The sequence below is a fragment of the Rhyacophila brunnea genome, unplaced genomic scaffold (assembly GCF_057557595.1).
Source record: "Rhyacophila brunnea isolate RB1 unplaced genomic scaffold, BYU_Rbru_1.0 scaffold_9, whole genome shotgun sequence".
Taxonomy (NCBI): Eukaryota; Metazoa; Arthropoda; class Insecta; order Trichoptera; family Rhyacophilidae; genus Rhyacophila; species Rhyacophila brunnea.
This window is the reverse complement of record NW_028233361.1, coordinates 46123481-46142509: the sequence shown is the minus strand read 5'-3', so window position 1 is coordinate 46142509 and position 19029 is coordinate 46123481. Positions and strand designations below refer to the sequence as shown.

At 29.7% G+C, this 19029-nt stretch overlaps 1 protein-coding gene across 1 annotated transcript in view; it reads right to left on the bottom strand.

Moving 5' to 3' along the window:
* zfh2 (Zn finger homeodomain 2) overlaps nucleotides 1-19029 on the bottom strand; it is a 748405-nt gene that overhangs the window by 184881 nt on the left and 544495 nt on the right. The gene's annotated exons all lie outside the window — the stretch shown is intronic.

Genomic DNA, 19029 nt, shown 5'->3' with positions numbered 1-19029 from the left:
TTACCGTTAATCGCGAGATAAACTCCTTGTCACTAGGGTCCCCATGACTTCATTGTGGTACGAATGTGTCAAGAGAATAATGTGCTGTAAGATTGGTCATTTATGAGATTGCTATAGTAGTTAGTCTTAAAACAGACCAAAGATTACAGTGATTCATTCTTCAACAAAAACGTCAATTAATGAAAAGCAAATAATTAATCCTTCCTAGTAATCGGTCAGAATATTTAAAATTTATCATTTTTTTTAAGTTTTTAATCATTTATCACATTAGTTTTTGTCACCATGTAGAATATTCGGTATTGGTTCGGAAAGTCTTAAGGAACTTACGTAAATACCTCTGGCCTAGACTAGTTTTGAAGGTTCTATGAAAAAAATAAAACCAATCAACTCATAAATATTATCTACCTATATGTATTTTTATATAGTTTTATTTCATTCAATTAATTTTCGCAAACAGATCGATGTATGTATCTGTTTCATGCCGTTATATGTTAGTATGTTATGACAGGTTTTTAGGCCCGCTATTAAAATTTTACCCATGCGATAAATCATTACTGATTACAGTAATAAACTTGTACTTACTTTAATAATTATTTCCACTTGAAACAATCAGGATGCGACAATAATTAGGTAGGCAAGTTTTTGAAATTTTCTTGACGAGGCGACCACTTATTTGTTTTAATGAAAAAAGATTTTAAAATTATTTTCAGTCCAATATGTATTAAGGGGTTTATTACTATAATTCTGCCATTATTGGTAGTATTGACCTGTGTGTACCTGATAGCTGTCTTAGAAATCGGGAGCACCAGTTGTTTGTTCTCTCAAGGTATAAAACTAAGGCTGTGAGCAGACGGCAAAAGCGAAGTTTCGAATTCATCCGCCTACATGGTAATGTTAAAAAACTCTGTTCAACCAAATCGCTTCGGATATTGACATAGTGTGCATTGTTTTATAAATTCTTAAAATAGGGTCTACTTAGCTCATTCGGTGCACTTTCTTGTATCTCATTTATATTTTTTTTTATTTACTCTTTCCACTGTTTAATAACTTAATAAGTACTACATAATATATTTCTTTGATTTTAAATGTCATGTTGTGAACGTCTTAAATTAATAATTTGTAATATTCATTAGGTATAAGTAAAAAAAAATGGTTTGATGACAACCATTAATTTGTTACTTCATTCGGCTTTATTTAAATTGTATTTTTTTAAACGTACCTACATTATGCTAAAATTAAGTTTCAAATTTTATTTAGCAAATGTTAAGTTTCGCTTAATGGTGTCACTACTTTTTAGGTTATCGTAAAATAATGTGACAAATCACACAATAGAAAATCACGGGCGAGGTAATGATTCACGTTTACCTGTTTTGTCTTAGCATTATTTAATGGATTTGATAAACGTTTATGTAGTGATTAAATGGAAATTATTAAGTACATTATTTAAAAATAAAAACATTACATAAAACAGTAGATCAAGCAACATGCGCCATGTAAAAGTAATGAAAATAAACACTCGAAAAATAAATAATGAAGTCTAGTTTCTATAACACTCCCCTTAAGTGTATTTAAGATATGATATGTCAAATCTAATTAGCTTGCTCTAGCTTCAATTTATTTCTACCGTACGTTGTCTCTGAATTATTAAAAAAAATCTCGACATAAATAAATTAATGCCACTCTTTTTTAAGTGGACAAATAAACTAATGACACGTTGACGGCATTAAATGTTCAGACCTGTCATTATGACGTCATTAACGGGAACAGAAAATAATGACAATGTACGAAAGATGCCGGAAATTTAATGACATATCTGAATATTACTCTCCAGCGTTCATTTTGTGTGGCATTATTAAATTTATTTCTTTATATTTTGTTTTTCTTTTGGTACCTATTCTTAATTATTTTTTAAGTATCTGCTCTCTGTAATAATTTACGTGAGTGCGAGTAAGTATATCATGAAAAAGACATATATACCTTTTTAAATATATAGTATATACCTCCCTCCAAATATGTACCTAGGTATATAGTAAAAAGAAATACATTAAAAATCTACTATTAACCGATATTAATACTTGATGATGTAATTAAAATTTATAATCCCTTTAGAATCGCGTTCATGCATTTCAAAAGGAAAATTATAAAATTTAGATTTTTAAAATAAAAGTCCTTTTATATGAATTCAGTAATTGGTTAGCTAATTAATCAATTTAAAAAAGGTTTTATTTTGTAACATTGAAGATGAATTTATTCTAAATGATTTAAGTATTATAAACATTATTTTGGTTTAGCAACCTCGATATTAAAATAAATTACGTACATTGATAATTGAATACACAATTAACTTCCACATGTTCCTCTGAAAGACTTATACTTATAGTATTTATTGGCTATTTAATTTATTCTAACTTATGTATTAGGTACCTAACTAGTACCTACCTACCTTTTTGAAAAGATCCATCGATCTTTTAAGATTTTAGTATTACGTCTGTATGTTCGTAGATCGCGGGTTCAAACCTTATAGGTTTATTGAATTGTAACATACCTTACTATTTATATAATGGATTATTTTCTTTAGCGCAAATGACGCAATTTGTCAGAAAATTTTAAAGAGGGCTTCCAAATAGTTCAATCCAGTCATAAAAATATTAGGTATTCATAGTAGATTTCATGTACCTACACGAAATTTTTGTTGTTGTTGGGTCACTAGTGTGTGGTGTTCGATGTGTAGGTAGAGGATGATGATAATGACGAAGTCTACGATGTAGCAGGGTGAGATTTATTAGCAGCGTATCAGTACAATAGTATATTATGCATGATAGTTACTAGCTAAGTACTCTGATTCGAGTGACGTTGAGATAAATTGTTCTTCGTTATTTATACACTAAAAAGTAATACATTAACATTAAATTCTGTTACATAATCATATTGAACTAAATATAGAGTCAGCGTTTTAAATTGAGTAGCGAAATGAAATATTATTTGTTATTACAGTTCTACGAAAATATAATACTATAAAAATGATTATTCAGCTAATACACCGTAATGGTATAATGTGCTGTGATATGATGTAATAATACACCGTCTCTAATTTCACCAATGGTCTAGCTACGCTGTTTACTGGAAATGGATTCGCTGGGAATATATTACTGCAAAGTAATTTGATATTTTTATAAACAATAGATATATGCTATTATTCTGCAGCTATATTGTTTTTTTTATCGTAGGAGGCTTCAAAATCAGTCAGTCCATCGAACCTCTACGTCGCTAAATGTGATAATCTTCATATCATCCACGATAGATGAATTTAATGGATTGGATGAATCCGTAAAAGTTTTGTTAAGCTGGTCCCCTCAGAAGGTTTGCATAAAATGTACGGTAATTTACTAAAAATAGTTTCTAACTATACGGTTGATACTGTGATGGCTCCTTGTGTGGGGAAATTATATTTAAAATTCATTATCTGTAATATAGAGTTGCTTATATATTTATGAGATTTGTTGTTCAGAAGATGACTGCATTCCAGGTGCAGGGTGGTCAGTAATCCTCAGCCATGGCGGAACGACCATGAAGAGATATATTATTTAAATAAGGTAATTAAAATAAGACCATGCTTTCAAAAAAATATAAATTTCTTTTAGGTGTTATAAATAACTATAAAAGATATAGGTGTTGATGGTGTAGGTACTGGTTCATGTGGAAATTTGAATCACGTAGCTGGTTTTAATTTACAATTTGCTTTCTGTAATGTATGTTTGAATCCATAGCACATAGATTCTAGAAAGAGCTTTCATAAAACGGTATGAGGCATTGAGAGAATAGCTTATTCGTAATTACTATTCCTCTCAAAAGAATAGCTTGTAAAACAATAAGTGATCATTGATAAGACCATATGCTTTTTAACAGTTATATCTTGGGATTATCCAGGGATGCATCAAATCCACAGCATCTATGGATAACATTATTTGTCGTTTACTCAAATTTCATAAATTTTTGAGGAATATCCTTATAATTATCCAATATTGTTATCTTACATTGATCCTACGCGAAATTATTATCACAGAGGGGGCATGTATAAATGACGTCATGCGATTTTTCGTAATTTTTGATCATATCACCTCCAGTGCTCGAAATGGAAAATTTCACGAACAGGAACGCTCTATAATTTTCCGAAAAAACGGTATGCTTAATTTTTTTCTTTACATACGTACGTACGTTGGATGTATAAATGCAACAATAAACTTTGAACTTCTTACGCGGATGTATATTGAGCAAGTGGGCAAGGATTGTCAGCGCCGCAGGCGAAAGAACCTCGTCTCAACAAAGTATACCGTCAAGAATTGTATTATTCTTTACTCTTACTTTATCTACCACCCATAATCAGCAGGCATGTTACTTCTACCACCACTCGTCACTGCTTATAACTTATATTACTGTCTCATTTGGGATAGTTCAGTTTGTTAATTAATTAAACTTAAAAAACAACATATCCACATACCTACCATAAAGATTCAAATTAAAAATTAATTTACATATAACAAATTTTACAGATTATAGATTCAAGACGAGCACAGAATATTTTTAAAAAAATTAAAGAAATAGTATTAAAATAGTGTTTAAAAATAAAGAAATAGATGCAGCAACTATTAGAAAAAATAGTAAGTACCTATACAGAGACGAGTAAATACAAAATTTATACAGTACATATCTGTATACCGATAGAGCTAACTACGCCATTTAATTATTTAAGAAGTTATCAAACTAAGAATTTATAAATCGTTCACATAAACTCGTTCTCACGCAGGAGGAATATACCAATATCCGAAGCGATTTGGTTGAACACAGTGTGTAAGCGTTCTTAAGATAAATCAATCGGATAAAGCCATGGATGGCATCCACACAGCTTCAAACAAAGGATCCTCAAAGATTTCTTTTGGACCTTCTCCACCATAAGGGCCATTAGGCCATACCTACTTCTAAGAAAAGCTTCAAGCCATCATCACCAAACTACGTAATTATAGCATTTTAAATCACCAATGGTGTATCATTAATTATCGGCTTTTGAGCTTTGAGAATCGATGTCTCCGCCGAATCTTAGGGGTACATTGGTACGACCGCGTTACAAATACCCGAGTTCGTGAGCACAGCAGCCTTCGGTGATTGAAGTTATCACGAAGAGACGATTTACGTGGCTGGGACACGTATTCCGGATGCCGCCAAAGAGTGCAGCACTTCGTACCCTTGTGGCACAGCCTCAAGGGTTCCATCGCCGTGGCCGCCTCTCCCTCACCCTGCAGCGTTGCTACAAAAGCGACCTATTTGCTGCAGGTCTGACGTGGCGGGAGGCTCATGGCGATGGACCGAGGGAAGTGGCGCCAATGCTTGCCCTATGCCCCAATATTAAGACATGACAGGGTAGAAGAAGAAGTATCATTAATTATATAAGATAAAACATGACGGAAGGTGCAACTCGAGTTGCTAAACACGATTCCTATAGAATAATATAAAATTGTCATTAATCAGTAGGTACCTACCTATATTCAACATTATAAGGACTAATATTGTAGTGTATGTATATACCTATACCATAGGCCCCACATCGTGAAGCTGGCCCCCAGGCTAGGATCTTTGGTGGGGCCCCCTTCTTATCGCTAAGAATAAAGGCAGTATGTACGGGGTAACAATAATCTGTATATTTAGTGTTTTATTGTATATTTTAAAACATCCATACGAATTATGGAGATGTCGAGTATTGATAAACAATTAAGAATTGTTTCGTATAACCACATAACTATAAATAATAGTATTGTAAGAAAATTCTTTTTTTTTACTATTAAAGCAAATTTGTGATGTGTGTTTATCTCACTTATCTGGTCGATTCGCCTCGCCGGGCTCCTCCTGAGCACGGGCTCCCAGGCTAGAGCCCTTTCAGCCCCTCGTTGTGGAGACCATGACATATATGTTACAATGATGATGCTTTGGTTACCATTATTGTAATATACGTACACTTACCACCTCAGATTAAAGAACTTACCACCGTATTTATTTAATCTATGACTACCATCTAAAATTATTTGTTGTCCGCACTGAACACGTACCTACCTAATTTGTGAGTGTATTTTAAACTAAACGATTCAATTTGTGATGTTTGTCCTTACCTAGTCTCATTATAGTCATTATTATTGCCACGGTGATGAATAATGATAATACAGAACAATAATTTATTATTATGATAGTAATAAAATTTTATTGGAGGATCTTTTTTTTTAAAACAAATTTACAAACAAAAATTAACTAAAAGTTCTCTACATAGTAGGTATCTATTATTTCTATTTTTTTAAAGTAGCAAGTTACAACGTATGTAATAACACAATAGAAACGTCCCTTAAAAATAAACTAATTACGGTAGGCTATTCAATAGTTTCATACCAAAAACATTTTTGTAGGAAAATGGCATAATGGTGCATTTATTTATTACTCATTGTAAAAATAAGGGTTTACGACACGTCATAAATATTTTTAACACGTCGAGTCAATTGTCGAAATGACATTGAATCAGAAAACCCTGTTTTAACTGTATTGTCGATCTTAAATGCTTATCGGAGTGAATTCTTAATTTTTTAGCAGATTTACACGAAGTACCTACTACTTAATTAAACCTTCATAAAATTTATAAATATCCACTCATATTTATCATTTTCAAAACGAAAAAATTCTGCTTGTGGCCACTGGTCAACAGCATTATATGTTAAATCAGTTTGGATACCAACGACAAAAAATATACTTATATGTAATATATAGAAAGGTATCGCCTGCTGAGATGTTTAACCAAATTTCAAGAGAACAAATTTAAATAATACAAAATGTTTTAAAAAACAAGCGATTATCACTAATAAGTAGATTTTAGCGGAATTGTACGATTTAAATTACCAAACTTTATCATATTAATTTTACCACCGAAAATTTTGCCCGCAAAAATAGACGTGGGTATAAAATTAACACGGCGATTAGATGGCGATGAAAATAAATAAGTTTTATCACTCACAATAAAATATAAGTAATAAATTAGTAGGTAAGTAAATTCGCAATGCATACCAGTCAAAGGTAAAAGCGAAACTGTACTGAGATATTTCATACTTTAGAAATTATTATACAAATATGTAGGAGCCATCTTTATTTTTTATTGAATTTAAGTTATTTAAGTACAAAAGGTTTTCAAACAATGTCAGCAAAGGCACAATTCTTTTGTAGCTTGCAGCTGTAGTTACTTTTTTTATGTAAGTATGCAATTATTTGGAGTGTTTAGACAATGCATTTAGACACGGATGTATCGACACAAAAAAGAAAATTGTAAGAAATTTAGGGATGTCATAAATTTTATTTTTAACCCTTGCACGCCCGGCATGACATAACTTCGTTAATTTTTAATTTTGAGAAAAACTTTAAAAGATACATTCACACATAAATACCTCAATCTAACGAACCGCAACGCAATTTTAAATGAATCCACGAGCCGGAACGGTATATTTTGGAATTCCACGAACCACAACGGCGCTCCGGTGCGTTCCTGTCCATTTCGAGTGCTGATCACCTCTTATCAGTACATTTAATCACATATTGTTTTACCCCCCTATCTAAACTATGTCATATTGTTTAACTACCCCATTCATTATAAAACAAATAATTACGTGAAAAAAATCGATTTTAGTATGATTATCACTGAACGGATTTATTTTCAGAAAAAGTTGGTTTATATTTTATTGGTTTTGTGACGTCACATTACCAACAACTCCCCCCCCCCTCCCGTAACTCCTTCGTCGCAAAGTAGGTAACATATTATTATATCACATCTCCTGCCTACTTCCGGGCGTGGAGATATATATGAAAGACCCCAAAGAGGCATTCTCTTTGATCTATAGTGTTCTACCTAGTTATCCAAAAAAATATATTCTTGTACCAAATGCTTTTTCAAATAGTGCTCTCAATGTTGTTGTAATATTTAAATGAATTTTTGTGTGTGTACAATACTGCCCTGCTGAGTAAAAAGACAGTTTTTGGTTTTAGGGAAATGAGAGTTTTAAACTACCCTTTCTCTTATATTATGTAAAATTGTTGGATTCTTGTGACATAATTTCTAAATATAGAGTTTTTATTTCGGAATTATGTCAAAAAAATCCATTAATTTTACATATATGAGAAAGATAGTTAAACTTTAAAACTAGGGTTCTCATTTCACTAAAACCAAAAAAAAACTGTCTTTTTACTTAGCAGGAGGGCAGAACAGGTGTGTAGACAGTATGTTCTTATATGAAAATAAAATGTGGTAAAAAAGGAAAAGAATAAACCAAGGAAAAAATAAAAGAAAAAAATATGTTTTAAAATATAAATATAATATTTATTTTAACAATTCACAATAATTAGGTAAATTAGAAATGATGCCTAGAGATTACTATTCCGAAAAAGATGCTTAAAATAATTAAATGACTTAACAAGTTTTGTTTTTTCTTATTTCTAATGCAAATTTCATTAGCCCTTTAAGCCCGAAAGGGTCAAAAACTAATACACTAAACATTTTTCTCTACATAATTATAATCACAATTATTAATCCTGTACATTTTTAGTACAAACACAAAATATACTTTGATTGGGTTCATAAAATATTAGCAACCATTTCATATAGGAATCACAAGTCTTTATGCATGTACTCATTAGTTTTTTTCTTTCAGTGTATTTCAACAAAAATTCTTTGACTTTTTAAATATATTTAAAAAAAAAAATGATACAATAGATATTATAATAAAAATAAAATCATACTAAAATAAATTCTAACTGATGCACGAGTATTATTTTAAATAATAATTTTAATAATCTATTCTATTAGGATTTTGCATTATTTGTGAAAAACATAGCAATCAACATTATTTACAAATTTAAAGCAATATTTGAAAACAGTACATAGTCTTTCAATATCACCCAAGCTATTATATTATATTTTACATTCAATATGTTATTTTTTTTAAACAATATATTTTTTTACCATTCAAGTGTTTATGATACCTTTCACATAATATTACACCAAATATAATTGAACTAATTGCATAGTAACTCAATATAATTGTTCAATAAAAGTTTATCACACTAAGTTTTCAAACAGAATAGTTTCTATAACAAACGTACCTATTATTAATTAATCGGAAGTACGTACAGCAAAGTAAAGTGGTCTTAAATACATTTTAATTGTTTGAGAACCATATTAATTAATTATTTAATTTTTATTATACTGTTATCGAATAATGGGTATTCTCAAAAAAAATAAAAATACGATGTTACTAATGTTGCAACTAGTACCATCATGTACGTACTAATAAAATGACACGAGCTTTGATATTTTTATATATAAGTATCTGTGTCATGAGATAAAAAAATGCCATAGTGTTATTATCTTCAGGTAGATAGAATATATTAGGTATGTGAGGTGTAAATTTAAATATGGATAGATACTTTGATAAAATTATGTAAAATTTGGGCAATATTGAAATTTAAGCTGTTTAGAGCACATTTGAATATCAAATATACTTTTGAGACCCACACAGCGCGTGCCTGGACCCCAAGAAAGGGGGCATCTGACTTAAAGGGTAAAAAACTTCAAAAGTAAATATTTGCATATTATATAACCACTACTGCATAATGACGTTATGCATCTTGCATATATGCATATAACACAATAATAATATAGCTATGCAACTAAAGAAAACGCGTGCGGAAATTAAATACATATTACATAATATTACATTATTATAATATAGACCAAATCGTATTGAATTAATTCTATACGTGCACAATAAACATTTATTTTCTAAATAGGGTAGAAACACATAATACAAAAATAATAATATAAATTAAATTATAAAAGAAAGAGATTTTTAAGACTTTGTACTTTTTATATACAATAATATAGATACTTAAAAGATTACATTAAAATAATGATTCAACTAGTAAAACTATAAAGCGTCGAAGTATTTACAATTAATGTTATTACTTATAACATTTTACATAAGTATGTAGGTATTTAACAGTGTAGTATTATTTACTAAATTTTGGTTTATTTACATAAAATATTATTTATTTAATAAGGTCTTCGGATTAGTAACTTTCATACCTACTCGTAATATTATCACTTAAAACTAAACTGCTGAGATTTTTTTAGTATTATATTCAGTCATATGACGCGATATTTGAGTGTGACGTAATATTAAGTATATTATATTTTATTTTATGAGAAATGAAAATGAGTCTACTTATATGTAATATCAATTAAACTAATATAAATATCAGATCAATAATAATTGTGTTAACTAAACTCGGTTATATTAGCAAAATAATTATTGAATAAATGCAAAGAAAATATTGGAAAATTCAAAAGTATTTACAAAATCTGTGTCAATTTCGAGAGAACCATAATGAATTTATACATTAATTAAATTTTCTCTTTTGCGTTCAGTCGACATACTTGAATACCAAAGATTTATTTTGTATAAAATGTTGCGTCTACGCAGTGCGCATAAGCGAAAACTATTCCATATATTATTATGAAAATAAGTGCACTTTTAATAACAATGGGCTGTAAGCGTTAAACGAAACAGGAAATATGCGACGTACATTGTTGTGATTTAATCATATAAGTCGTCAATAAAATGTGACATTCAAATATTTTATTAATCGTTAATATGTATTTATTTATATTATGTAATGTTATTTAGCTATATGAGAATTTCAATTTTTGTGTAAATATTTGATATAAGTATAAGAAATTACGCAGTAAAATATTTCATAGACAGCAGAGCACGGTGATTTTAGGGAAAACCAAGTGTAATCCTATGTAGTCACGTATGTTAAACAGAAAAATGATATTCCAAAGGAGTATCATTCCATTTACAAATAATTGTAAATGGTATACACTGAATTAAAATGAGAAAAATGTAAAATGAATTTGCTTGGTATATTATGTAATAGGAATTGAGTCCTTGTCTAGTAAATTTTGTTATTAATTTGTCACTATAATCCAACATCGATCTTGACTACCTTGCGAAGAGGTTCTGTAGCAGATTTTTATTTTACGAGAAATGGTTATTAGCCATTTGCTCAAGCTATTAGGCGCATGCTCTGGGTGTAAATACAGATTAAAAAACCAACTTGAAACCCGCAAACTTGTAAATCAAAATACTACCATTTAACCTAGGGGCGGCAGGTTATATGAAAGTATGGTGAAGCAGGCAAGTATAGTGAAAAAGTATGGCGAGGCAGGCTGGTAATCAATTTGCGGCAAAATTTACACGTTAACATTTTATTATAAATGGTTACGATATAATGAACAAAGTAAATCCTCCGTGATGCCCTGCATTTTTTTTATCGCGTCGCTATTTCTCGTAAGTTGTCGGTTATTTTTAGCCTGTGTCACTCAGTTGTATAAGAAAACCAATTCCTTGCACCTCTTTTTATTTAATACCTCTATGCATTTGACCATCGCAGGCGTAGAGTTAATATTATCTATGAATATTAAAAATATAGATAGAGGAGATATTTTAACGGTAGTTATAATAAATTTCAATAAACTTTTTCGTCACGTCTTTGCAAGAAATAATTGCATTCCCTATTATTGGAAGAGGGACATATGCGAATATATTTTCAAATAAATCGTTTGCAAATAAATTATTCCTTAGTGTGTAGGTACCCACAATAGATTAAAATCACTGGACATTAAAAATTAACGGCTTTTCTAAAAGAAGCCATATCTAATAAGAGGGGAAACAGTTCGTTAGAGAGAAGACAAGACCAACTTGGCAACATCGCCATCGTCTTTTGTTATGAGCTTCAAAAGGTGTGTGAATATTCAGAAGGAAAAAAATGTTATAATATTCGGTTGGTCAGTGCAGCTGATGATTCCGGTTTATAAAAGGACACCGGAGAGACAATACCTTTTTCATTTGAATAATTGTTCATTTAGGTCTCCCCCTGATAATAATATAAAGTACGTCTGTGTTTCCCCCTATTAAGCAAGGTTAGGAGAGTGCGTAAAGCTTTACCCCAGATTTTACGAGATAGATACAAACTTTGCGAAACGTAAAAACGTTTAGGTAGCTACCTACCAAATAATGTTTGGCACAATTTCCTTTGATTTACAGATACAGTAGTTAGTGTATACCATTAAATCAAGGGAACAATGTACTGGGTATACTCGCTTCATGTAAAATAAGGGAGAGTTGAAATAACAAAACTATATTTAGGTAGGTATCACGAAGCTTCCAAATGTATATAAAGCGATATAAATAATGATGAATTAATGATTTCTTGATATTTTTATATCATGGATACATGATTACATTTATCAGAAAAGAAGTTTCGAGAATCTTAAAATAAATTAATCAGATTCGTAATTCCTACATCTATCTCTTCTAAAGTCTCTCAAGAGTTTGGTTGGTAGGCATACTAAAATTTAGTTTAATCAGGGACATTGATATAATGTAAACGTAAACCATCAGTAACAAGAATTTATATAATAAAACAAGACGAAAAGTGTATTCGGTATAACTACTTAACCACCAAAATAATCAAACAATGCTGTCTGTCTAATAATAGAGTAAGTCATACGAGCTTTAAGCTTCCAATCAGGGGATGTAGTAGTCAAACCATAAAAAAAAAATAAGACAGCACAATCTATAATATAATGTATTATAAAAGTCAAAATATGCTTGTTTGATTTCCTTTTCCTACTTGGCCTCAACTGAAATCGACATATTATAAAAAATACAGAGTTTGTTTGTAAAAATTATTTTTCATGTGAATTCCAATTTTAAGTTTTCACGAAAAATAATATTTGCATATTTTGCATTCGATTTTAATTTCTTTTGTTTGACTTGGCTGTTAGAATTATTTCTATTTTGTTATATAGATATATACAGATTTATGTCTATCGATCAATGAAGCAACCTCGTACGAAGCCGGGTACTTCAGCTAATACATAATGAAATAAATGCCGAATATGATGCGTACGTTTTGTTTGCCGTTTTGACGAAACGTTTACGATACGATCGTTACATACGATTTAACGATTATTTTTATTATTCAAATGTTATAATTTACTAAATGATAGATGGCCAAATGTTTTATAGTTTATCAACAGTTTTACAGGTAGGTATTGGTTTATGAAAGAATTATATGGAATAATACGGTTAATCTCTGTCATTTATATTATTTATAAATTCATTCAAAAATAAAATTAGGCAAGCATCACACCCGAATAAAATAGAATAATGCAAATTAATGAGACGAGCTTTAAAAAATCTTGTAATATATAATAATGTTTTCTGATACGATGTCGTAATGATTTAAAGTGATTTAAAGCTATTTTTTATTTCAAATACTCGCATTGTTAGTTAGAAAGGTAATATTGAAATGTGTTTCCGATTTTTGCATGGTATTTCACGACTATTTCGTAAAATCAATTTTAATAATATTTAACATTTTTTTTATATTCGCCTTTTGCTAGTGTAGCGCGTGTATAATTTTATTCAGTGTAAGCGCAATAGTTATCGTATAAAAAATTACACGCTCTGTATATTACTCAAAGGCTGTTTCATACAAAAGTGCTATAATATTATAATATATACCTACTCCATACAACACTAAAAGCACGTTTCTGAATCAAATGTTTGCAATAAAAAATATTATATACCTACTTATATATAGATAAAGCTGTGCATAGTATGAATTTCCTAAAGCCAAATTCTGTATCACTCAATTATAATACATTATTGTGACGTATGTATGATAAAGTAACTTCTAGTACCTATGAATTGACAATCAAATGCTTTTTTACCTTTCATCGTCAGCGTATGTGTGTCGTGTAAGAAAATTGCTGATTTACATTAATATAGGATAGGCTTTTAACTAAAGATAATAAATTCTCTTCCTAGATTTAAATCAATTGCTTTTCCTTCTAACACCCTCCACGTTTTCACACCGGTTATGAAGGCCTTAGGCGCCCTTAAAAGATGCGCTGAAAGTATTCCAGGAGCAACTTTCCGAGATCTTGGTTGGCGTGCACTAGAGTGTGCGTGATTCCTGTTTCGATATATTGCTGTAAAATGCCACAAACTTTTTATAGCAAGGCTGTGAAATTTTCCTTCATAGATACCAAGTTCAACTAAGGGTCGGACCGGCTTGAGAAGCTCTTCCCTTTTGACTGACATAATATGGGGGACACCCCCAGAGGATGTGATTGGCATCCTGCAATTCGCCACATAAGCAAGTCGGAGATTCTATTAGATCAAGCTGACAGAGCTTGGAGACAAAATCACCGTGTCCGGTTAAGAACTGAGAAGTCCAATGGTCTGGAGTCAATCTTGTTATCTCCATGAGCCACTTTTTAATTATTGACCAGTTTGATGCAAATGCTATTTTCTAAATTCAATAAAATTAATGGTCTCAGACCTGATGTTAAAGACGCCATACATTCACTCAATTATTTTATATTTCTCTATGCTTTTACCGATAAAATATTACTGGCTTTTAATTCAAATTTCTGAATTGATACAACCAATTGATTAAGCGATGATATAGTCCTGTCATTTATATTATATTTATATGTATTTTATCGTTATCTACCCTAATATAATATATTTGTCGTAGCGGAGGTACCTACCCATATCCGCCGTGGGAAGATAACAACAAAGTAAAATGTCCTTAAGTTTAATCGAATCACTGTTTATGCACTTTTCTACATATACTTATCTATAAGTTGACAAATAGGTATATTATAGTCCTTAATAATTTTATGTAGGTAAGTTTATATGAACCCGAGATTAAGGTAATGTGTGTTGATGGCAAATCCCAATTTGTTAATTTATCATTGGAAAAAAAGTATCACGTTATATCATTACAATATAATATATTCATAACCACATTTGCAAATTTCGTATAAAACAATGACAGAATTTAGTATCTACTGTTATTTATTTCTATTGCAAAAATGCATTTTGCACCTTACTTTTCAGGTCTATTATTTTTGTTTTATGCTGACTTATGTTGGTGGGTAGGTATACCTATTTTATAAATGCAATCTTTTGTGAATGTATCCGAGTAAATAGATAGTCTTGATAAAAACGTATAAACCGTGTGGATATTTGACATAGATCTGATAATTGATTAAGGCTCTAGAATGTAGATATATGATATTATAATACCGGTATTGATATATTATGTACTAAAGCATTCTTTAAATTTCTCACAATAATAGAAAATTTCTAATCGAAACTCACACGATATAAAAAAAATCTCATATCGATACTTAATATTTAATAAATGGTGAATAAGATTTGGATCCGTAAACGTTTAGATGTTTTTTTTATAATAAAATTGATTAATACTCGTTGAAACATTACCATTTTTTTATCTAAAAATTGCATAGCTCTTTTGATTTTTTTGAAAACTTAGGATGCAATTAATTCAAATCAATGTGTTAAATGGTTGATAAACTATTTTATTTCTAACAAATAATTAACTTAATGATAATTTCACAACGCATTATAAGATAGAAGGCTATTTGACAGATTAAATTTGCATGTATTGTGAGGGGCATTTGAATTAAATATTAACAAAACGCCTGTCGACATCGTTGGAAATCGGAATTAATTTGAATTTATAAAAATTATCATCTTTTTGTGAAATAAAAATCGGATCCGTCATGCGGTGGCGATGGACGTGACCGTATCAGCGACATTATAAATAAATAATAATAATGATATTCCTGTGTTATATATAGCAAAAAAAATGGTCAAAGAAGTGAATCGCTAAACAATATTCAAAGATTTAAATTCTCATTATAGAACAGAGGTGAAAAAAGTCCACAGATTTTATAATATACTCGTGATTCGATTAAGTGTTTAACGCTCTAGACCCCGCAGCAGTAAGTGATCAACTTCACTAACAACATTGTAGCATTGTGGGCAGGTATATATTTAAATGATTTTCGAATATCTTCTTAATTTTATACGATTAAATATCCATTAAAGAATGAATAATCATTATTTTTAATTTTGAAGCAAAAGTATATGTTAAAAAGTTACCCCATATAAGTAAAACTCCATTTATTTTAACGCTACAATAGGAATAGGTCACTAGCCCATTTAAAGTAGTAAAATAATCAGAGAGCTACTACTCCGGCTTAAGAAAATAGCATATATTTTTTTGGTATGTAAGTATTATGACTTCACCGAGAATCGAACCCGGGCAGGCCCTTATGCATTAGACTACTTATCATTAAATAATATGGTGGTTATAAACTGATCATTAAATTTTATCACCTGTATGAAAGTTGTTGAATATATGAAACTAATTGTTTCGCCTGTTTATTTAAGAATACTCCAGTGCAATTACAAATTTATGGATATACCTAATATGTGAAAAAATTAGTGATCTATAATCACTGTAGTGTTTTTTTTTCTGTTTTACCATTCTTTCATAACATACTTATCTAAGAAAGAAGAATAATTCAAAATCATTTGTTTATAATAGTTTTACTGCAAAATTATTATGGCTACCTAAAAATTGTGTAGGTATGTATTTATTACCTATATGACTTCCTGCCACATACATAGCTTAATCAAATGATAGAAATTTTTCCTCGTCATTTTTTGCAGGTACCTATATGTATTTTCTTCTAGTATAATAGGTCCACTGAGTGAAAATTTTATCAAGCAAGCACAACTTTGCAAAATAGATGATACCATTTTTATACTGTAATTGAACTATTTTACAATATTGTCTTTAATAATAAAATTGACTTTACTTAATTTACTTAATAAATATTAGAAAAAAAATAGTTAAGAATTTGCTATTATTACACACTCTGAGTACTATAAAATATCTCTCATTTTTAACGTGCACTGTTAAAATATTATTAGGTATATGATAATTTGAACAAATATAAATTTTTAAACAAATACAATTTAGATGTGTTATCAAGACATGAACCAATTTTTCGATGTCTATAATACATTTGAAGTAAATACATATTTATGTATATTTAGTTAATGATAATAAAAGTATCTGATAAGTTTTTAATATTAATTATTTTCAATAAATGTAATATGCATATTATTAATATATTATAATAATGAATGAATGAAAAATAATTATATCCACTTGAGTAGGACTTAAAGTGTTAAGCCATACTAAATACGTGAGAAGCGATTTGGCTCGTAAGTAGGCACTTGATGGGAAAAAATTGCTATCATTTTTTCCTACTACGGCCCGATCGAATATCTTTTTTTTATTAACGTATAAGTATTATAATAATATGGTTTATGATTATTGCGACTTGGTATTATCATTTTTTTTTTCGTTAAATGTTCGTTAGGAGTACGATGGCTGTCACACAATTAGGACAGGTTTCTCACAGACAATAGCGTCAAACTGGTTTAAATGATCCAACTGCTACTTGAATCGCATTATACATACATCAGCTACACGGTGTTTATAGATGACAGTAACATTTTTTCCCCAGTATTATTTTACTAAATTAAGACAAGTAAAACAGGCTATACTTTTAGAATATATAAACTGAATTTTAGGAACCTAATGATTTAGGACTCAGATAGTTGTTTTGCAGAAATTGAGTCTTCCTACGTATTTGATATTTCTATTAAACTGTTTTCTGTTCTGTTACTTATTCTTTTCAAAATTTGTGATAGTAGGTACCTATATACCTAATTAGAGTATCCTCCGCGTAACTTTGCAATTGTACACACTGACAAGATTTGTGTGTAATACGCACTGCGTATTAGTGTATTAGTAAATGCCAGGCGCCTGATTGGCTGATTTCATCAAGGGTTTCGAGGTTACGTGGAAGATAGTATTCCTACTTTAAAATAAGCTTGTGTTAAATATGTTCGTGAAAAGTAAACAAATGAAACGGTTCTTAGTTTTTGAATCTTTAGAATGTGTTAATTATTTTAAAATTTGATTTTTATAACGAAAGTATTTTATATTATGTCATATTTCGAATTAAATCCATTCAAGACGTACCTATACGAAATATGTGAGATAGTAGGAAATTAAGAAACGTGAACATGATATTACGTTTTGGAACATGGTGTAGTTTTTACTAAATAAGGGTGGTATATTGTCTTTTCAATAGCTTATGTTTATTTTTGATGGGGAAGATTATTAAGGTTGGTAGCTTTTAGCTTTCCTGGACACTATAAACGAGTTTTTTTTAAATTGTATTTTGATTAAAGTGAGTTTTAAAGATTCACTGGGCGAAGTATAGACTATTAACAATTCTGTACGAAATTAATTTATAGAAAATATATTGAATTACTAGGCAGTTGTAGGTACACATAAAATTAAACGATAATTATATTTTTGTTAACTATAAGAATTTAGCTAGTTTTCTCATATCTTTCTCTAAGTTTTTGTAGGTGAGTGAAATAATTCATTGGCGTCGAAAGATTCTATAAGTATTATATTTCTGATAAAGTATTGTTAACGAAAAATAAATGTAGAGACAGTACTTAAGTATTTCCTGAATATAAAAATATGGCGATTAGCTTAATTACCACTACTGTGACTGATGTTGGTAAACAATGTATTTTTTTTTTCAAATTCAAATTTGTAATGCGTATGACGATAGTGGGTGGCTGCTCATTCCTCTTTCTGTCATGCACTGCGTTGGATACACTGGTAGAAAAAAAGAAAAGAAAAAAAATAATAAACAAAACAGAAAAAATAATTTTGATAAACGTCTATATATTTCGTAATATATGTCATATAATAATTAAAAAATATTTTTATGTACAAACTTAAAAAATAATTTTCCAATATTTTCAAAATTAATTATTAAAAAAGATGAAAATAAAACAAATAAAACGTCACATACAAAATAAATACAATAATAATTAAAAAAATATTTGTTGACATTCATGATACTATAAAATAATGAAAAAAATGATGAAAATGATTGCTAAACAG